The 23,389-nt window shown below is 44.4% G+C and overlaps 1 long non-coding RNA gene across 1 annotated transcript in view; it reads right to left on the reverse strand.

Moving 5' to 3' along the window:
• Positions 1-376: 376 nt before the first annotated feature.
• The window catches only part of LOC144691196 (uncharacterized), a 58,880-nt gene continuing 35,867 nt past the window's right edge, over positions 377-23,389 (reverse strand). Inside the window, exon 4 of the long non-coding RNA XR_013579054.1 lies at positions 377-448. This is a non-coding gene — a long non-coding RNA (uncharacterized LOC144691196). The remainder of the gene's footprint in view (positions 449-23,389) is intronic.

Consider the following 23,389-nt stretch of genomic DNA (forward strand, 5'->3'; position numbering starts at 1 on the left):
TTCCCTGCAGCTGCTGTCTCCGCCCACAACATACAAACCACATCAATCCTTCCAGTAACAGTCACACAGTTTTTTTGTCATTAAATACTTTCTTGGAGGCCATGTTATTCCTCCAAGAGATAAGTAGCCTGCATTTCCATATTTCAATAACATAAAAATCAACACTAATTTAATGGAGCCAAGACAGATAGGTGCAGTTGAGATAAAGATCAGCCATAATCTAATTGAATGGTGGAATAGGCTCAAGGGGCCTAGTCTTGTTCCTATGTTTCTTCCTGTTTCCTATCTGACAGGGCTGGAGAATCCAGACCAGCAGCAACTGCAAGTATACACAGCACTGACTCTTGTCCATGAACACAGAAATATAAACATGTACCTCAGAATGCTGATTGTCCATGTGAAATCCAAATGCTTGGGATATATAGGCAACATAGATACTGGAATAAGCCTGCAACGAATAAACAACCAGACAATTAGGGATGAAAAAAGAGTTTGCATTTAAATAACTTCTTGCCACATCCCCCAGAAATATCTCAAAGTGCTTCATGAGTTACATTGAAGCGCAGTGACTTTTGTTATGTGAGCAACACAGCAATCATTTTGAGATCTATAATTTGCTCACCTGAAAGGCCATGAATGCTGGGCCACTTGTAGCATTGAGGACAGAAATAGGCGGTAGGTAAGGGTATCAGTGGATAGCAGCACAAGCAGGCAAATCGAGTCGAATTGCAGATCAGCCATAACTTAATTGAGCGATAAGGCAGGCTCGAGGCCTCCTCCTTTTCCACTTCTCCTGTATTCCGCACAGCAAGATACCACAAATAACAAAGATAAATGGCCAGTCAATTTTTCATGGTATTGGCTGGCGGATTAATCTTAGCCTAAACACTGATAGAACTTCTTGCCTTTCCCCAAGTGGTAATGTAATTTATTTAAGTACCAGACTGGGTACATAGATCTTTGATGTCTCATCTGAAGAACGGCATCTTCAGCAATGCACAATTTCTACCATTCTGCTCTGGAAGGTTACCCTGTATTACGTATTTGTGTTATGTCGTGCAAATATTCAAGTTCTTGACCCAGAGTCAAGAATGATTTCAGCTGGGCCAGTACTTGCATCATGAGTGTCAAAACCTTCTCAATACAATGAAAATTATACAGGATCTACAATGAGCAGGTAATCCACTCTACTAGATCACTACCCAGGTGGTGAAGACGAGAATCTACCCCATATTTTAACAGGATCCTTTCACTGAGGCTGGAATAACGTTGTCCAGCAGTCACCTAGATATGACACCTCAGATGTCACATAGAAGATATCACACATCGGATGTCATGCTTTGTTACAGATGCAAAACATTTTATTTATTAAAAGATAATAAAACCAGTCACTGACCATTAGCATGAAATTTAGAATTAGTTAAAATTGTGCTTCGAGTTACCTCAGCAATTTGCAATCAGCTAGGATGATTTGAATTCGCCAACTTGGAGCATGGCCTTAACTGAATCAACAGCTTAATGGCACAGCCATGCTCTGTACCCCAGATACCTCTGAGCCAACACGGAGGAAGATCCATTTCTACATATTATGTAATAGAACATTGGTTGGGATTTTCCGTGCTCGCTGGCGTTGGGCGTGTTCAATGGCGTGAACGGACAATATGGCGAGAAGGCCGAAAATTGGTTTCACGATGTCATGAAACCAGTTTGCGATCGTCCACTCAGCCTGTCGATGGTTGGCTGCGTTCCCACCATCGGACATCGGGAACCTGAATGTAATATATCAGCATATCATGATAAGGCCAGCGCGCTGGACTCATCCCTCCCCTGCTGGACTGTATACCCATGTCGACGAGAAAACACGCCAGTGCAGAACACGTCTTGACAAGTGTGACATGCAAAAATCAGGACTTAGCACCAGGGTCTCGCTCACATCACGGACATCCGAGGAGCAGAAGATGCGGGAGCCCAACAGCAATGGGACCCTCAAGGAACGTCTATGGTATACTGGGTGGATTCTCATGGACATGGCTCTGCTGGAAAGCAGCGCATGGAAGTTGGAAAATTACCGTTGATGCTCACAACGGATGAAGGTCGAGGGAGTGGGAGAGGAAGGTCTAGGATTGACTGGGAGAGGAAGAGGTGTTGGGAGGTTGAAGTTGGGAGGGTGGAATGAAGGTGTCAGGGGGATGAGATTGGGTGACTGCCTCCTGGGGAGCAAACTGAGGGTGGTCGTGGTATGAGGGAATGGTGAGAATGACCGAGGGCAGAGTGAGGTGGTAGGATGGGAGGCTGAGCGTTTGATGGTAGCTGGGGGTGGGAAGAAGGAGGTCGGGGAGGTGAATGTGGATGTGGGTGGGATTGTTGGGAAGGAAGGGAATGTGATCATTCACCTGGACATCCCTTAAGGAAAAAGATTGTGGCTGCCAAGTCACGGAGGGGAGATGGAAGGTGATTCTGGGGGGTCAACTGTGATGGGAAAGAGGAAATGTGTGACTCGGGGAGGGGAAAAAATGGGGGAAACACATGAAAAATCAAATCCGTACCATGCTGCCTAAATCGAAAGTGAAACAACAACCGTGGTGGGTGAGATCAGGTGCTCCATGGGAGTGTGATCATTGGGTGGGCGGAGGTGCAGGTCAGCTCAGATGGACAAGTGAAAGCAAACCCCAGCAGGCAGCATTCAAAATGCTCAGGACATTGAGGTGAGTATGGTGGTGGGAGAGTGCTTGCATGAGACTCTAAAAGGCCCTGCCACACACACACTTCTCCCTCCAGAATCACTCTTTGGCCAGCTGCTCCCTCTATGGTGACAAAGGATGATGTTGAGGGGCTCACAGGCAAAGGGGACTCGGACTCACCCATGACTCCTGCAGCGGAGTGCAGGTCAGCATACGTCTCCACGTTCTGCTAGACCAGGGTCTCCATGGCGTCCACCATCCTCCCTATGGAGACCTCCATACACGGGGAGATTTCATTTCGTGCTCCCCCATGCCTATGCTTGCATCAGCACTCACCCTCCTCCCCCTTCCACCCCGGCAGCGCCGAGCGTTTCATCACACGCTTCACACTGGCTGGCCGTTAATTGGCCAGCCAACGTGAAATCGCGTTTGGGGGCCGATTGCAGTTGGCGGTCCATTCCCTAGCCGCTCCCAGGCTCGCCGATCGCGCCCGCATGCCGATCTAAAAATCCTGCCCTTGGTTTCACCGTGCTGGCTGCCCTCTAGCATCTCAGCCAAGTAGCCATTCATCTAGTGTGAGCCTAGACATTGCTTGTCAGTCAGCAATTTATTGAACTGTAACATTTTCATTTTTTTCCAAATAATTGTTAGGAAACTGAATTGCACATCAACAGCAGTGCAGAGTGAGGTCAACTCTACTTATTGGTTGAAGATTGTCTTCCTATAGAACTTTCAGTGTACCTTCTGTTAATGTTACAAAGTCCGCATTTTTCTTTCTCCTCCCAATACAGGAGGAGGCTGTTCAGCTCCTTGAGCCTTCTCCACCATTCAAGTAGACTATTGCTGATCTGCACTTTATCTCCACATTCCTTCATACACTTGGTGGTGGTAGTGTTACTGTTCACTCAGGGAGGCCAAGTTGCTGTGGCAACATGCACTTTTACATGCATGCTGTGGTCTGGAAATATGAGTAGTGATGGTAGAGGCTCCAAGTTTCTTTCCATCACATGGCTGACCAGGAATCTCTACCACTCTTACTGCCATTGGCGTATGATGTAAGGATTTTCAGGTTGATACTCAATGTGTTTAGCTGCATTATGAAGACACCTTCCTTGATCATCAAGTCCTGGGATAGGACTCGAACCTGGAGTATCTGGCTCAGAGACAGGGATGCTACGCAGCCAAAACATTTGATCAGCTTACCTAACACAAATCTATTGACTTCAGTCTAGATAGCGCCAATTGTCTCAGCATCCACAACCTATTGGAGGAGAGAATTGCAGATTCTACAACCATTATTCAGGTTCACATACGAAGATTGACCTATTCTTTTTTTTAAAAATTCATTCATGGAGTGTGGACATCACCCAGGCAAGGCCAGCATTTATTGCCCATCCCTAAACTGAATGGTTTGCTTGGAAATTTCAGAGGTCAGAGGTCAGTTAAGCCTGGAGTCCCATATAGGCCAGACTAGGCGAGGACAGCAGATTTCCTTTCCTAAAGGTTATTGGTAAACCAGATGAGTTTTTAATGACAATCTGATAATTAAATGATCAGTATTATTCATTTTTTTTAAAGATAACTGAATTTAAATTCCACAGTTTCCATGATGGGCTTTAAACTCAGATTATTAGGCTATAGTCACTAGTCCAGTAACACAACCACTATGTTACCATCTGCACTAGAGGCAAGGGGAGCACCAGATATCCATAGTTCTATATCCCAACATGGATCACTGCCTCATGGAATGAAGAAGGAAAGAGGAGAAAACATGAAAACAAGAGAAGAAAACAATCATATCTTCTTGATGTCACCCCATGGGTTAGACAAGCAGTCCCAGTATGAACAATAGTAAATTCATTTATGGGAAAAAATGCAGCTGTATATTCACAACAATAGGGCAGCTTAGAGCCACTTAACGGCTTACAGTATGATGTTTCATGAACCAGATTCTGACGGAGATGAACAGTTAAAGGAGAAGGCAAGTGATTTGACTGTCTGTACAGGCCAGTGAAGACTGGAGCCATAAGACAAAACAGAAAACATTGGATGTGCACAGCACCCGAAAGAGAAAGGCTGGGCTAAATGATTTAGGGGGATTTCACTATGCTCTTCTTTGTCTTTATTTCAGATCGACTTTAAATCTTACTTTAACCTATTCTTGCACAGGACTTCAAAACCATAGAATACTTTACCTCCTCCAGACTTCCATTCCTCGTGCAACCCGCAAGGATTCAATCCATAAGCTTGACATTAGCTAATCGCTACTGCCTGATTTGCCCAGGCCGTTGTGGCTGAGTGATAGCGCTGTCACCTCTGAGCCAGAAGGCTGGCATTCAAGACTCACTCCAGGGACTTGAGCAAAAAATCCAGGTTGACATTCCTAGTGCAGTACTGAGGGATTGCTACAGTGTTAGAGGTGCTGTCTTTCAGATGTTAAACCAAGGCCCTCTGTCTGCACTCTCAGGTAGACATGAAAGAACGACTGGCATTATTCTAAAGAAAAGTAGGGGGTTTCTCCCTGGTGTCTTGGAAAATATTTAATCCTCAACCAACACCACCAAAACAGATTACCTGCTCAATACCACACTGCTGTTCATAGGACCTTGCTGTACACAAAATAACTGCTGAATTCCCTACATTACAGGAGTGACAATGCTTCAAAATTACCTTTTTGGGGGACCTGAGGCCATGAAAAGTGGCATACAAAAGCAAGACATTTTCTCTTTTGATTTACCTCATCTTTTCTCCTACTCTTTTTCAGCTTGATGGTGCCTTACGGTATAGGCTTTATAGTCTTTACTCACCTGGGTGCTGATGGCTTGCTGTATATTTCCAACAATATTTGCTTTAAGTATATGTAGTAGACAGTAACGGAACTTAATGTTTTGCCTATGGGGCGTGGAATGACCTGATAATTAATGCACAATGGGCGGAACCTTCGGAAGGTGACAGGGGTCTCGGCCCGCTCTGGGGAGAGAGCCGGTGAGAGCTTTGCATTGTCTGTTTTTGGGAAGGCTGGCTGCATCTTGTGCCACTCAGGCACTTCACAGGTGAGTGGCAGGCCTTCCCCCAGGATCAAGGACACCAGGGGAGGAAGCTCTGCCTGTCAGCCAATCAAAGGTAAGCAGCTTTTCTGTACTCAGCAGCGCCACTGGGGATGCGGTGTCTGCTGCTGGCACCACACCCACCCGAGGCCTCGGATCAAGGAGGGACCCAGGCACAGTGATCACGGGAAGGGGTTGCAGGAAGAGGGTTGCGGGGAAGTGGGTTGGCAGCGAGGGCTAGGTATTGAATGTAAATGGGCCCCCCCTTCCCAGTGCCTGGTCCTTTGACCAAGCACTGAGTGCCTTTGAATGAGAGACTACCATGGGAGCCCACAAGCAAACACACCAAGGTTTGATTGTCATGTTGCTCACATGGTGAGCCCCGTGCCCACCGCTGGGTTAATACCAGTGGCGAGAAGAGGCCCTTAAAGTGGGTATTAATTGCCCTCTTAAGGACCTCAATTGGCAGCGGGATGGGGAGGCTGCCCACAAGCTTTCCCATCACGGACTTAATCAGGATGGAGATGGCAAGGCGGCAGGGTCCCCACCCTGCACCTTCCTGCCTGATTAAATGCCCCCCGTCACCAAACTCATCACATGGGAGGGCACAAGATTCCACCCAATGTTTTCACCTGTTTTACCAAGGAACTATAGGGAATGGGTTTATTAAAGGGTTGGTTTCTCCTCTGTTCAGTGCCAGTGGTGGGAAATGGAGGTCCATTGCTTTTTGTGTGTGAGGGTGAAATCACTCTTTTACCTCTCTCTCTGTTTTATTTTCTGAATTCCATTGACTGTTTCTTCTCCTTGTTTATCCCTAGTGAATGAGTGCTAGTACTGAATAAGAAACTGCCTACTGCCAAGATCTATTGACTGATACCAGGAATCAAACTTGTCCCTCCTGGCCCGGATGGCTCATTTCCAGACTGGGTGGCATAGTTACCAGCTAAGTCCTTGCATGAACAGTAGATGGATTCTTTCCCTTTCACAAGGTAAGTTTGGATTAGGTCTTTTGATGTAGCCTGATTATTCAGCCATTGAGTAAAGATTTCCCTCCTCCTGTCACAACATCTAACTGTTTCAGAACTGATTCCAAGATTTTTGTCTTCATTACCCTGCCCAGAAACCCATCCATGTGTTGACCACTCATTGGGTGAAGAACATTGTGATGATCAAACCGAGATTCTAATATCGTCAGCCAAACACACAGGAACCACCAATGTGTCCATCCCAACAGATTAGAGGCTAAATTGGGCACTAGTTGCCACCAGTTTACCCTCATTTTCACATGCCCACCTGATGGTCCAGGGATGGTCTTAGGAGTGGACAATAAATGCGCTAATGATGCGCACATTCCACGAACGAATAAAAAAAATCTTCTCAGCAAGGCTATTTCATATGACGACTAATTAACCAGAAGCCACCAAATATTGGACACTGATCAATGGTATATCCTATCCTTGCAGTGGCTGTATTATGTATTTATTGTTATAATTTATTATTGCAGTGGGTACGGCCACAAATACAGGTGTCACTTCCTCAGTGCCCACAGTGATTAGGAGGGAAGTGGATTGACAGAGGTTTGACCATACCAACTGCACCCCTGCTCTTGGACCTCTAGCAATGCTCCTCTGAACTGGCTAGCTACATTGATCCTTTGCCTCTGAATGTTCTGCAATCTTCTTGAGATGCTGCCAGGTCCAAAGACCCTCTCATCGAATTGAGTGATGCAGTTGAGGTGAGCAACTGGGTGGTGCAAAGACATTAGGGATTCACACTCCATAGCAGGATGCACTGTGTTAACCTGCTGCCATTCTTTTCCTTAAAGGGAGCGGCCCATCTAAAGGAAGGGGTTTGCATTTATATAGCACCTTTGTATTCTCAGGATTGTTGTAATGCCTTTAAGGGATAGCAGCATGCCATCACTTTAAGGGAAGTTTGTCATGTGGTCCAGCCTCAGTTTCACTTCGGCCTAGAGCAGAGCACACACACACAGCTCTGCAGTTCTGATGTCCTGAAGCTCTCTATCCATCTATACATGTTCACTTGTGCCTAGAATTGTAAAAGCCTTTAAGGGATAGCAATATGCTATCACTTTAAGGTATATTACAGGGTTGTTCCAAAGTTGTTCACAGCCAATTAAGTACAGATTATTTCATGACTGGAAACATAGCGACCGCTTTGCACACAGCAAGGCCCCATGATTGGCAATGAGATACATATCCAAATAACCTGGATGAGTGATTTGACGGATAAAATTGGCTGGAACACTGGAGCAGCTCCCTGCTGTTCTTCAAATCATACCTTGAATTCTTTTACACCCACTTGAGAGGGCAGAAGGGGCCTCAGTTTGACATCTCATTCGAAAGACGGCACCACTAACAGTGCAGCACTTCAGCACCACATTGAAGTCTTAGCCTGAGTTGTGCTCTCGAACCATTGGAAAATGGGGGTTGAACCATGATTTTCCGATTTGGAGGCGAGAGCTCTATCATTGAGCCAAGACGTTGGCTAAACTTTGGGATGTCTGAAAGGGACCCAATTACCTTGGAACTAGCCCAGTTCATGTCAATCCTCCTCAATGGTTGAGTAGTGATAAATTAAGAAGTTTATGTGTATTTGGTGGGAGGGGATTAGTGAATAAGCATCGACCTATAGAAATGCTAACTCCTACTTGCTGTGTCACTTTAATTAAAGTCTCACAGAGTTCAGCGACAGTAAATTCTCCACTCCCTGAAAGTAAAAAAAAAATTGGCATTTGGCAACATCTCAAGAAAAATTGAAAGCTATAAATTAACTGAGAGAGAGAGAGAGGAAAAAAATCAATGGAATGCAGCAGGAACATGTCAAATTCACATTTTGCTGCCCTCTGTGGCTTGATTCTCCTAGGAATAAACTGTTCAGCTGCCAGGTATACCATCTCTCTGTGGGTATAATTATTTAATGAGGGTTTAAGCATTTTACAAACCAAATCCTGATTCCAAACAATCTTTTATTCATTGGCTGTGGTGCCCTTGCTACGCCCTTTATTTCCTGAGAATGTTTGAGTCAATTCGAAAAGGTGAGCCACAGCTAAGCAAGTCTGACCGCCATTTTGTGGCTCTGTTAAGAGGAAGTAGCTGTGCAATGGCGCCGATCGAGATTTTCATTCACTATTTGAGCTCTCTCATTGGCTCGTCTGGTAAAGGCACTGTCTAAAGTAGCTCCGAGCTTTGTAAGTTAGACAGGTTGCTGGCTTAGCGTCTGATCTGTGCAGATGAGTTAGCCCATTTCAAAGGTAGTTGAACCTTTGATTGGCCTAAGCATCTTTAGCCTTAGGAGGGTGGGGTGGGGGTGGGGGTAAAATCAGCCACATTCCTTCTCCTGATTGCTATTCAGTGCCCTGTACTGGGAAAGTCTGTACATGTGGATATAAGCTCCACTTGATGTCCCCTATCATGCAATAACCTGCTAACAGTCAGTGAACAGGCTCGCACACAATAAATGCTCCACTTGGGGAAGTGACTGGGGTAGGGGTGGCTGGGGGGATGTCTCCACACCCTGGCATTGCCCTGTTGAATCAGCTTGCCATTGCTACTGGCATGAGTAACTTGAAGAAATTAACAATGGCATATCAGAAATTTGCAGTGGGTTTTATTCATGTGCTGTATTGGTTGAAAAGTAATTGAATATACTCTATTCTAATCCCAATACATTCTTATACATATTTTTTAATTGCTAGAATTCAGTGTGTGTGTGTGTGGATATCTTGAAACAGGAAAATGGCATTGCCAAAAGATAGTCACAAGTCACCATAGACTAATGCGGAGAACAGATAACTCCACTTCAAGACAATTCTGATAAGGGAGTGCTCCACATGCAGATTTCCTGTGATCTATTTCAATGGGCCTGAATTGAAGAGATAGTGTCACCACCAGAACCCTTTTACAGACCAGATGCTTAAAGGGTTATGATTAAAAAAAACTCCTGATTTTTTTTCCCTTCCTCTTCTTAAGGCACTGACATTTACTGGAATAGGATTAAAGTGGGGAAAAGGTGGTGTAGTAGTAATGTCACTAGACCAGTAACCCAAGTTAATATCCTGGGGGTATGAGTTTAAATCCCACAGCAGCTAGTGGAATTTAAATTTGGTTAATTATAATTCTGGGATCGAAAACTAGCCTTAGTAACGGTGACCACAGAACCCATCTGGTTCATTAATGTCCTTTGGGCAAGGAAATCTGCCAGCCTTACCTAGTCTGGCCTACATGTGACTCTAGACCTACAGCAATGTGGTTGACTCTGAATGGTATTGCAAGCCACTCTGTCAGGGTTGGGCAACAAATTCTTGCCTTGCCAACAATGCCCACATTCTATGAAAGAATAAATTCCTTAAACTGAAGACTCGTCAGCATTGTGCACCAGGATGCCCCAGTGACTAAGTTGGTCAGTGTCAGGTGTTGAACTAAGTCACACAAAGACAGCTCCAAGTTCAAGGTCCAGGCCGAGTTAGCTGATAGCTGCCGGGTTGGAACCATTGCACTTGGGGTTAAAAAGAGGAAGATCACCGTGGATGAAGACTTTCACTGTGAGGGTCTCCATGATTGAAAGGACCACCCAAAGCTCACATTTAAATTGCAGTACTCTTTTTGATTCTCTCATGGGATGTGAGTGTTGCTGGCAAGGCCGACATTGGTTGTTCATTCCTATAATTACCTTTGAGAAGGATAGTCAGCACCTGAGGAGTTGTGCCCCAATGGAATTGAGAAAGTTAGAAGGGTAAGAGATAAAAGTTAGCTGTAGGAAGTGTTGTACATTTAAAGTATTACCTACAATTATCTACAACACATCTTGACTCATGCATCAAACTTAAAGTTCCGAGAAATTAGATCGTAAACTCTTATTTCCAATTACCAAATCAACTGTTTGCACTTTAGAAACCACCTACATATCATAAAAAAATCCACACCTTAATGTCTCATCAAATGAGTCTGACATGCAGAGTTAGTAATTGCTGTATATCGAAAGTTCAAAGGGCGCAGTGCAGTTTGATCATCAGTGTTAGTGCCATGAAGCTGACCTTGGAGCTGAACTCCTAGTTCTGTGTGTAATGACTTGTTTTACTGAGAGAAGTACATTATGATTCCTTTTATATTTTTCTCTCCACCTCTTCCGAAGGTGTTTCTTGATGTGCAAGGTAAACACAGCAGGTAGCCCAGCCCAGTCTGCTTCCTGTTCTCGTTCAATGTCAACTTGTGTTGACTTTTCAGCTGGGGTCACTGTATAGGGAGCAGAAGTAGATGTCCTGGACGATCTCTCGGTTACATTGGGCAAGAGTTCTTTCATCACATGAGCTGCATCTGCTGAGATGAGCTAAGACATTAAGGACAGTTCATCAAACCTGAGATCTCCCTTTCTGCATAGCTTGGTACCACATGTGGCAGTGCATTCATTCACTGATCCATCGGGGAGTGCTGTGCAAGAGCAGCCTTTGCTTTGTTAGCTGTTGGAATCACTGCCAATAATGACACAAAAAGTAGAGAGCATGGTTTCATCCTAAGTAAGACATCAGGATAGTTAATGATTCATCAGATCATATACTCACAGGACAGGAAAAATAAACTTTGCTGTTATTGCCTATTCTTTCTTTGTTTGCTTCCTGCCCCTGATTTGACAACACATCTGTGGCTGGTAGCGTGGATGGTTTAGCCTATTACTCATAGACATGTCACTGCTGCTCCCTAGTCAAATCACCTGGAGGATGCGCTTGGAAAGTTTGAGAAATGGACTTTAACTGTTTCTCCTGCCTCCTACAGATTGATATTGGTGAAATCCACCTACTACAGAGTCAGACAGCATTATTTATTTTAATCTCAGGGCGAGTTGATTGTATAGGAGCCTTTCGCCTTTGTAAACTGGGTTCAAGTCCAGCTGAGACTGATGGGGCAAGAACCAACTTTGCCTGCTTTCTATAAGGCCCGAAATTAGTTTTTGTCACTTTTCATCTAGTCCCTAGTCCAAAGCAACCTCAATTCTGCGATCCTTGGGATACTTGTGACAATCTCACAACGTGAGGGGAATGGATAAATGTTACACTGGTGCAGTATGAAGTGCTCAAAGGGCTAGGACACACTTCAAAAGCAAAATGCTGTGGGTCCTGGAAATTTGAATGGAAAACAGAAAATGCTGGAAATATTCAGCAGATCAAACAGCATCTGGGGAAATAGAAACAGAATTAATGTTTCAGGTCGATGATCTACTAAGTATTTTGAGCATTTTCTACTTTTATTATCTAGTACACATTGTTGGTTAAAGCTGAGGGCACTTTACTCTGCTTCTAACCTGTGGCCTGAGAGTGTTTGATGCTCACAATGGGTCTTCACATCATTGATATTTCTTAAAGTGCATCAGGCCTCTGGTCACAAGGTTTTTAAGTTTTTGTGGGCATGTGAGGGAGAGGTATATGTAAATATGTTACCTTTCCACATTTCATCCTGTTTTCTTCATCACTTTCTCATATTCTCTGAGTATGAACTCATGATTCGATACAAATCACAGGCCATGACCTATAACTGTAAAACCTTAGTGTATCACCCACAGTATCCTGGATCGGTCCTCTTCCCTACTGTTTTGAAGGCAGCCACTTTTGCTGGGCATAATCCAATGGGCACTAGCCAGCCTCTGGCATCTCAACCATGTGATTATTCTTCAGTGAACATTGGCAATCTGGTCAACCACAGATGGCATCACAGACAAGCTTCATCCTGTCCTTACCCGACATTAACAAAACAGATTTACCAGTAGTGGACATTGGATAACTACCAGGATTAGAATCCTATCTGATTTAGAATGTCCCCTAAGGTGCTGAAGCCAATACTACTAATGCTGCATCTAAAATCAGCTAACATAGTGACCTCCTAATCTGCATGATGTGCAAGATGGTAGGTTCAGACACCAAGCCATTAGGAAGAGCAACATCTCAGGTTTAAATTATATTTCCCCAATTATCTCTTGCCTTCTCTCAGCACCCTCTCACATTAATTGGTTGAAACTGGGACATCAGTTTGGGCAGAAGGTACAAGCCTAAAATATCTGGCCTCTCACGCTGTAACACCTTCCATTAGTGCACTGGTGCATTCATTCAGATTGGTTCTCTTTAAATCACTCCAAAAAGGGTTGCATGCCCTGTGTAACCCTCCGAAATCTCTGTGCTACTTCAATTCTAGCCTGTTGCTTATCTCTGATTTTTATCGCTCAGTGGCCGTGCCTTCAGCTGTCTCAGCCTTAAACCCTGGAATTCCCTCCCGATTTCACTCCACCTTTGTACCTCTCTCTCTTCCTTTAAAAGCTCCCTCTTTGACCAAGCATTTGGTCATCTATCCCAATATCTCCCTGTGTGGATCAATGTCAAATTTTGTTTGATAATTGCTCCTGTGAAATGCCTTGGGATGTGTTACTATGTTAAAGGTGCAAGCTGTTGCTCTTACTCCCATTTAAGCCACAATCAACTGCTGGAGGGCTCCTGATTCCATTTTCTCAGCAAAAAAACCCACTGAATAAAGACCTGTGGAATGAATTTAAGCTCGATGAGCTTTTGCTGCCGTTTCCCAGCCATTATTCAAGTGTACGTTCCCAAATTCCTGCTGGCTGCAACTGGATGAACTTGGCAAAATCCATAAAGGGGGAATGAGGAGATTAGATCAGCTTTCAATTACTTCCTTAACATGGGAGCTGAACGTCCCTCCGCACGTCAAAAAAAAAAGCCAGAGCTCATATTTGATCCGCTTGAGTGCACGCTGCATAGCTGCATATTATAGAGCCCATTGTCATTTTCTTAAAGGTATTTAGCAGAAGAATGAAAACAGACACATACATTGCTGACATACCGTGAGAGACGCTTGCTGGCTGCCTGCTCCCAGTGTTATAATTTCTTGGACTCGCACAATGTATGTTCTATGTGTCAGCTCAAAATAATTAATTCAAAAGCATCGAGGTTATACTTGTAAGGCTTATCTTGGCAGCATTTCAAAACTATCACATATTAAAAGCACATAATACTCCATTTACCATACTTTAGCAAGCAGCACAGTGTGGGTTTCTATTATCCATTGTCACTTGACGTGCAAACCTGGTACATTTATAGTATAAGTGCGTCAGGGCCAATTAATTACAACTGAAGCAGTTAGTGATGTACTGCTCACGTTTAACCCTCTTCAGGCTCATTTCCTTTGTTGAGATCAAGGGACTTCTCAATAGATCCCATCCCAGATCTACGCTGGGGAAACTGATCTCTGCTGTAACAGTGGTTGAGTGTTAATATTGGACTCGTGGGTTGGGGACAGGAGCAGTTGGCCAAGCGCCTCACTCCTGATCATTATTCATTGACACCCCACCACTGTACCCTCCCCCCTCCCCCCCACCCCACCCCGGCTCCGACACACAAAACCCTGCCTGGACTGTGCATTCAGACATTGGTTGAACACAGGATTGTGTTTAAGTATGTGATGCTCTCTTTGGCAGAATAGCGTGTCGCCATTCACTGTCTAAGCTCACTTGCAAAGAATTGTTGATAATTAAAGTCATGGCCAACCACAGATTCCTGTGAATCTGTTCCCAAGCAAGAAGCTTTGCCTTCAGGAGGGGAGATTAGGCGAGAATACCACAGAAAAAAATATCGGTGAGCTTCAGAATCATTGGCAAGAGTTGCCCAAGTGAGTTTACGTCCACAGCCAATGTTTTAAAAAATGTATTATTCAGGTCAAATACTCACAGAATGATGGCCCCATTGTGGATATTCTGTTTTCATTCTCCAACTTTCTTCCTTTGTCTACATATGGTGCTGCATTATATTGTTGCAAGTTTCCTATTAACACCTCATCCGAGTGGCCACTCCTCCTGCATGAGGCCTGATAGAGAGCGTCAGTGACCTATTCAACAGCGATGGGCACAATACCTGAGCCCCACCTTGTCTTCACCCGATATGCAAAGGGTCACCAGATAATCACCAGGTAGTAATCGGGGGGATACTGGTTGGGACATTTCCCTCCTTTTAATTGCAGGGTTACTGGGCCATTCTACTGCCACCTCACTTGAGGTCAGCTGAGTGAAGGCAGGTAACTCCAGGAGCCTGCACAGTCTGTGCGACCTGACAAGCAGCTGGTAGCTTACTGGAAAATCGCAGCTGTGTTTGCCCATGGGCGTAACCACCCATGAATTTCCATTCATTAGCATCCATCCAGGAAACAAAGATGATTTGTGACTGGATCTCGAATTAATCTAAGGCTTTCACCTCACCACATCACATCATAGAGCTGTTTTAATGTTGACCATCCTGTGTCTGAAGGAAGTCTTCCTGGTATTTGCCCAACACTGACCCTTCCGCAGCTTTAGCATGTACCCCCCTTGCACTGAGACTCAGCAGCAGGTTTACCACTGAGGAATGTACACAGCGATTCTTAAATAGGGGGTTTAACAAAATAGATGCTATTTATAATTCAATCCAGGTGTGCGTCAGTCTAGTCTCTTATCACACTGTCTTCCAGTACAAAACGATTTAGAGATACTAAAGATGGGACAGGTGTTTGGAACAGGTCCAAAAGGATGTAGAAAGGAAGTTATAAACACCATGAGGTTATGGTTAATGGGAGCATCCAGTTACAGGGGACAGTCTTCTCCTGCTACCATATCTTGTTTGCTGCATTTTAAACCATTCAGGTTTGGTTATTTCAGACAATTACTTTTCCCAATTAAAAGGCATATTTATAATTACACTTTCAACATTGATGAAAGTTGTTTAGGGATAAATTCTTAAGAATTCCTAATTGCAAAAGTTATATATTTTTGTAAGGGTTTGTTCAGTGTCTCAGTAAGAGGAATTATGAGGAAAGGTTAGACAGACTGGGCTTGTTTCCACTGAAGTTTAGAAGAGTGAGGGGTGACTTGATTAAAGTATATAAGATCCTGAACGGTCTTGACAAGGTGGATGTGGAAAGGATATTTCCTCTTGTGGGTGATTCCAGAACTAGGGGGCACTGTTTTAAAATTAGGGGTCGTTCTGTTAGGACAGAGATGAGGAGAAATTTATTTCTCTCAGAAGGCTGTGCAACTTTGGAACTCTCTGCCTCAAAAGGTGGTGGAGGCGGGGTCATTAAATATTTTTAAGGCAGAGGTAGATAGATTCTTGTTAGGCAAGGGAATCAAAGGTTACTGGGGGTAGATGGGAATGTGGAATTCGAAACACAAACAAATCGACCATGATCTTATTGAATGGTGGAACAGGCTTGAGGGGCTGAACTTCTGCTCCTATTTCTGCTCCTATTTTACGTGTCCATATAAGAGGCCTGGAGGCTTGTGTGGTTGAACATTGAGAGCTTGGAGTTGAAGTTGTAGTACGCTGTGTTTCAGACATTTGGTTGTCTTCATCTGATTCACTTTTTGCGCTCCTTGGAGTTGAATTTCTCCTTATCGACAAACCGTTTGGACTCCATGGATTTGTCCCATTCCTTCCAGAGACTGTTCACTCCGTTCATTCATAAAGTGGACTCAAGTTTTCTTTTTCCATGGTGTGCCATGATCTTCCTGGAAGTTGATGTTTCAAAAATGGAACCTTAATTTCCACTTGTTACACAATTTCGCTCAAATATTTGTTTACTCTTTTATTTTCCAATTCTTTTTCCACCTTATCAAGCTTTTCATTCAGCTCAGCAACAACTCTGGTGAGTTTAGCTGTCTTTGTTTCAGAGGTATCTGTGGAATCCCTATACAAGCTTAACAACTTCATCTGGGCATTCAGTTCCTTTTGGAATCTTTCTTCAATGGTCACTGACTGCTCCTTAGACTCATTCAATTCATTCGTTAGATCCTCAATCTTTTCTTAGAATCTCTCTTTTCTGCTTTTAAAGTCTGGGTTTGCTCTTCCATACTGCGCACGAAAGAGCGCAAGCCCTGACTCATGGAATTCCCCCCTCCTGCCCGCCCGCACAGGGAGCGCTCAGCACTTCTGGGTGCGCATCACGCTGGGCGGGCCTTAATCGGCAGGACCTGATCGGGGGCGCCGATCGGGTTTGCCCCCACTCCCACCCGCCCCCACACAACCCCTCCCCCCCGCCGACGCGGGCAAAATTCTCCCCTTGAAGTTCATCAAGTTCTCACTATAGAGCCAACATTGTTGAATTTGCTTCTACAAGGTTATCATTTTGGCATTTCAAGTCCTCTTTCGAGTGTCCAACTTTCTGTGAGCAATACTCTAGTGTTATCATCAGGTCTCGCTTTTCATTAGCAAACTCATCTTTCATACGTGGACACTGGTACAGTGTCCCTTATCAGAGCCTAATTCCTCTGTGCTATCCTTCAAGCTCACATTCTGTAATTCTCTTCTGCTAGTTGCTTCTGAGACTTTTCATGCTCTTTTGTGAGAACTTCTACTTTCACTTGGGTTTGCAGCAGAAGTGGTAGAGATCTCTTTTTCTGACTGTCAAATTGTAGCTGCAAGTTTTCTACTTTCTATTGCTCCTTTATACAAGAATTCTTCATCTTCCCCTTTCCCTCCTGCAGTTTCAAAGCTCTGTTGGTCAGTGATGTTTTTATTGTCTCAAACTCTTCAACAGAAATGTATCCCCTCTTTCAGTGCCTGGTTGTCTGATTGCAGACTGGCGTTTTCCTCCTGGAATATAGAACATTGCTGAATCTTTTCTGCCAACTGGCTCTTCAGTTCTTTCAGAGTGACATTAAATTCATTTTGCTTCTCTCCATAATTTCCCAGAGGAACAAACTACGACTTGAAGGATCCTTGCAGTGTGTGAAGGTCCTTCAACAGTTTTTTCTTTTCTTTGCGAAGCTGAATTGCCTCATCTTGCGTTTTCTTCTAATTCAACAGAGTCTCCTCGACATTTTTCTGTTGTTCCTTCATTTTGCTGTTCAAGGCAGTCTTCATTTCTTCATGCTGCTGAAGGGTTCTGTACTCCTTTTGCATTAGGTCTTGAAGAACAATCAGCTCTTCTTTCAACTGTTAATTTCTTCTTCAGCTCTCACCTTCTCACCCTGTGTTTCAGTGTCGCTTTGTTGCGACTGATAATTCCAACACAGATTTTTTTGAAGTAGTATTCAACATATTTTTTAACTCCTGATGTTTTTTCCAGGGACAGGTTTTCATTATTCCAAGAGTCTTTCAAGGCAGCAGGTTCTTTGTGTTCCTTTTCTGCCTGCTGTTGTGTCTGGCCGTATTTCTGGTTGAGTTCTTCCAATTCCCTCCTCAATTTTCCAACAATGGAATTCAGAGTTGTTATTTCCTTCTTGTGATACGTACTGAGTCTGCACATGATTCATGTTTTCGCATATTTCATTCTTCTCAACATTCAATCTTTTTGTTTCTTTCAAAGCCTCCTTGTAATGTTGTGACACCTCAGAAATGTGTTATGCTCAGATCTTGAACAGTTTGGTTCATTGAAGATTTTAGTTTATCAGGCATTTTCAAAGGTACATGCTGTGCTTGAATCTTGTGATTCAAGTCCTCCAATTCAGCTTTGATACGAACATTTTCCGATCTCATATCTGTTTTTTCTCATTCCGCCTGCAGCAGAGCTTTGTCCTTGTCCTTCATTTTGGTTCCATTGTTAGCTAGGTCTGTCTCTGGCAAAGTCTTAGCTTGTTTCAGCCATGTGGCTTACTTGTGTTACTTGTGTCTTTGTTATCCGCTCGCAGCTTGGAACGCTCTGCAACTTTCACTTCAATCAGAGTCAGCTGGCTTAGCAGGGGGAGGTGGTGGTGTAGTGATATTGCCACTAGACTGATAATCCAGAGTCCCAGAGCAATGATCTGGGGACCTGGGTTTGAATCCCACGATGGTAGAACTTGAATTCAATAATAAATCTGGAACTAAAAGGCTAATGATGACCATGAAGCCATTGTTGTAAAAACCCATCAGGTTCACTAATGCCCTTTAGGGAAGGAAATCTGCTATCCTTACCTGGTCTGATGTACACATGACTCCAGACCCACACCAATGTGGTTGACTCTTAAATGCCCTCAAGGGCAATGAATGCTGGCCTAGCCAGTGACACCCACATCCCAAGGACAAATACATTTTAAAAAAGCACTGCCACCTGCTGTTGCAGTTTGGGTAATGTGTCGGCTATTTCAAAGAGATCTGTGTTAAAGTCTCCAGCTGGTTCTCAATGTGCTCTTTCCCTTGCACCAAACACTTTGGCTCATGCACTTCATTGTGCTGACATGGTCTGCCACCATCGTATGGTTTGTTTGGGTATTGTCTTTTTCCCTTTTATTGCTTCATTGGGGGTGTTCTATCTGTCTTTTTAAGCTCCGCTACTTGAAGGTGAAAGTACTTATCAAAGGCATTTAATATTTCATCAGAGCGTGTTGAAGGTTCATCAAGGCCTTGAATTTGGATTATTTCATCATCAGGGCAATTTCACCAAATAAGTATAAAAATGTGTTAACTTGGACTTCTTCCGATTTCCTACTTAATCCCGATGTACTCCAGTAACTCAAAAAAATTCCTCTCCATGACTTCCAATTTTGAGACTGGTTTGGCCCTTGCATTAACCCAAATTGATCTGGTAGAGTTGATTTATTATCCATGGTTGATTTTCAGCTCAGGGAATTTCACTTCTAAAGATGGCACTACAGTAAGCCTTCTTTCAATACTTCTTCCTCCACTTGTTGGGTATTAGCAGGCTCCCGCAGTGATCATGGACCCGACCTCAAAAGGTTGATTTCTTGCATGGAATTTTTAAATCAAAGACTTGGGCCCTTTCAAACATTTTCAGAGTATGTTAGGGTGATTAAAAGATGATTCCTGGCTTTGGCTGAGTTTTTAAAAGTTCCCCCTTTTTTCAGTGGATCTCGGCTGCCAAGTGGTGGTGGTGTTCCTATGAAACATAAACAGAAAATGCTGGAAAAAATCAGCAGGTCTAGCAGCATCTGGGAAGAGAGAAACAGAGTTAACATTTTGAGTCCGTATGATCCTCCTTCAGAGCACATGTGTTCCCATGTGTCTGCAGCCCTTGTTCTTCTAGATGGTAGCGGTCATGGGTTTGGAAGGTGCTGGCTAAGGAGCCTTGGTGAGTTCCTGTAGTGCAACTTGTAGATGGTACACACTGCTGCAACTGTGCGTCGGTGGTGGAGGGAGTGAATGTTTGTGGATGGGGTGCCAATCAAGCAATGGTGTCAAGCTTCTTGTGTGTTGTTGGAGCTGCACTCATCCAGACAAGTGGAGAGTATTCCATAACACTCCTGATTTATGCCTTGTAGATGGTGGACAGGCTTTGGGGTGTCAGGAGGTGAGTTACTCACTACAGGATTCCTAGCCTCTGACCTGCTCTTGTAGCCACAGTATTTATACGGCTAGTCCAGTTCGGTTTCTGGTCAATGGTAACCCCCAGGATGTTGATAGTGGGGGATTCAGTGATGTTAATGCCTTTGAATGTCAAGGGGCGATGGTTAGATTCTCTCTTACTGTAGATGGTCATTGCCTGGCATTTGTGTGGTGCGAATGTTACTTGCCACTTGTCAGCCCAAGCATGGATATTGTTCATGTCTTGCTGCATGGCCATGGACTGCTTCAGTATCTGAAGAGTTGCGAATGGTGCTGAAAATTGTGCAATCATCAGCGAACATCCCCACATGATGGAAGCATGACGAAACACTGATGACTCCAACCAGCGGAGAGTTTTCCCCCTGATTCCCATTGACTCCAAATTGATTTTGCTAGGGCTCCTTGGTGCCACACTCAGTCAAATGCGGCTTTGATATCAAGGGCAGTCACCCTCATCTTACCTCTGGAGTTCATTTCTTTTGTCCATGTTTGGACCAAGGCTGTACTGAGGTCAGGAGCTGAGTGGTCCTGGCGGAACCCAAACTGAGCATAAGTGAGCAGGTTATTGCTAAGTAAGTACAGCTTGATAGCACTGTTGATGGCCCCTTCCATTAGTTTACTGATAATTGAGAGTAGACTAAAGGAGCAGTAAAGACCTGCGTTTTGTGTACAGGACATACCTGGGAAATTTTCCACATAGCCAGGTAAATGCCAGTGTTTTAGCTGTACTGGAGCAGCTTGGCGAGGGGCGCAGCAAGCTCTGGAGCACAAGCCTTCAATACTATTGTCAGAATATTATCAGGGCCCATAAACTTTGCAGTATCCAGTACTGTCAACTGTTTCTTGATATCAAGTGGAGTGAATCGAATTGGCTGAAGACTGCCATCTGTGATGCTGGGGGCCTCTGTAGGAGGCTGAGATGGATCATCCACTCGGCACTTCTGGCTGAAGATTGTTGCAAATGCTTCAGCCTTATCTTTTGCACTGATGTGCTTGGCTCCCCCATCATTGAGAATGGGGATATTTGCGGAGCCTTCTCCTCCAGTGAGTTTTTTAATTGTCCACCACCCTTCACGACTTGATCTGACAGGAATGCAGAGCTTTGATCTGATCCATTGACTGTGGAATTGCTTAACTTTGTCTATAGCTTGCTGCTTATGCTGTTTGGCACTCAAGTAGGCCTGTGTTGTAGCTTCATCAGGTTGACACCTCATTTTTCGGTATGCCTGGTGTTGCTCCTGGCATGCCTTCGTGCTGCATTCCTCATTGAACCAGGGTTGATCCCCTGGCTTGGTGGTAATGGTAGAGTGGGGTATATGCTGGCCCATGAGGTTACAGATTGTGGTTGAGTGCAATTGTGCTGCTGCTGTTGGCCCACAGCACCTCATGGATGCCCCGTCTTGAGTTGCTAGATCTGTTTGAAATCTGTCCCATGTAACATGGTGGTAGTGCCACACAACACGATGGAGGGTATCCTCAATGTGAAGACAGGACTTCTTCTCCACGAGGACTGTGCAGTGGTCACTCCTACCAATACTGTCATGGACAGATGAGCTGCAGCAGCTTGGTGAGGATGAGGTCAAGTATGTTTTTCCCTCTTGTTGGTTCCTCACCATCTGCCACAGACCCAGTCTAGCAGCTATGTCCTTTAGAACTCGGCCAGCTCAGTCTGTAGTGGTGCTACCGAGCCACTCTTGGTGATAGACATTGAAGTCCTCCACCCAGAGTCACTTGTACTTCTTTCAACTTTGTTGACTGCATTCGCTACTCATGATTTGGTCTCCTCTACTTTGGGGAGGCCAAACACGATTGGGTGGCCACTTTGTAGAACGCCTTTGTTCAGTCTGCAAGCATGACCCTGAGCTTTCCGTCATGAGTCATTTTAGTTGTCCATACACTCTCACTCTGACCTCTCTGTTCCGGCCTCCTGCATTGTTCCAGTGAAGTTCAACTTAAACTTAAGGAACATCACCTAATTTTTTTGTTTAGTCACTTAGCACTGAGTTAAACAATTTCCGATCATAATCGCTGCCTCCATTTCTTTTCCTGGAGCAGCTCTTGGTATTCCCATTCTCACCCCCTCTAGATCCAGCTATTGTTTCTTTACCTGTCCCATTGCCATTCGCTTTTGCCTTGCATCATCATCCCTTTGTCATTCAATATCTCTTCTCTTCATCCTATCACAGACTTTCCATTTTGTGCTTTCTTCCTCTCCACCCTTTCCCTGCCTCTGCACTTGTTTAAAATCCATGTCATCTCTTTTTCCGCCTGTGTTCAAAAGTCATTGACCTGAAATGTTAACTCTGTTTCTCTCTCCACAAATGCTGCCTGATCTGCTGAGTATTTCTGATATTTTCTGTTTTATATTATAGAATGGTGGACTCCGTACATTGTACATCTATGTATTTTATATAGAATAGCAGACCTTGGGCATATTATATAGGCTATCATATCTTGTATATCTTACGTCAATCATGGAACCATAGGACAGTGGAACAAAGAAAAAGGTCATTCAGCCCATCAAGTCTGTGCTGGGGCTTTTGAGGAACAGTCCGGCCCTGCTCCTTCCCCATATCCCTGCATTTTTTCTCCTTCAAGCAGTTATCGAATTCCCTTGTAAGGCTACTAAATGAATCCGTTTCCACCAACCTCGCAAATCCTAACCAATCCTTACCAATGAAACCTTTCTCCTCATGTTGCCTCCAGTTCTTTTGCCAATCACCTTGAATTTGTGCCCTCTGATTTTTGACCCTTTATTTCCTCCCCCTCCTTAAGGTACCATGCCCTAAGAGGGCATTGGCAACCATGGACTTCCATTGGATTGGTCCGTGATTATGCTTGGCAGAGTACCAGGGCCTTGGAGATGTGGTGGGTGGTGGGGGTGCAGACAGTGCTAAACGTCGGGGCACGGCGGCCTGGTGGTGGTGGGGTGGGGTGGGGGGGTGGTTCTCGGGCTTGGTGTTGTAAGTGGCATCCAGGCTGAGCAGCAGACCTGGAAGAGCAGCTTTAAAAAAAAGGTCGGAACCATCAGCCTGACAGTCCCAATTGTTTATCAACCCGTCTTTCAGGTCGGTTTCACTGGCAGCAGCTGCGAATAGGAACGGCTGTTGCTTCCCACCTTCCGGCAGCTTCGTGGCTCCGATTCTTTTTGAAAAGCCAACCAGACAAGCAAATCTGAATTTACTGCCACCGCGCCCATATGGTGCAATGTGCAGAACATGTTAATGAGGGCTGAGGCACTCACTGAAATCAGTGCTATTGTCTGCACAATGTTCTAAATAACTGGTGGGATATTTTCCTGTCAAGTTAACAATATTGCACAATGCTATTAAAGTAAAATTTATACTCTCTGG

The sequence above is a fragment of the Cetorhinus maximus genome, chromosome 15 (genome assembly GCF_964194155.1).
Source record: "Cetorhinus maximus chromosome 15, sCetMax3.hap1.1, whole genome shotgun sequence".
NCBI lineage: Eukaryota > Metazoa > Chordata > Chondrichthyes > Lamniformes > Cetorhinidae > Cetorhinus > Cetorhinus maximus.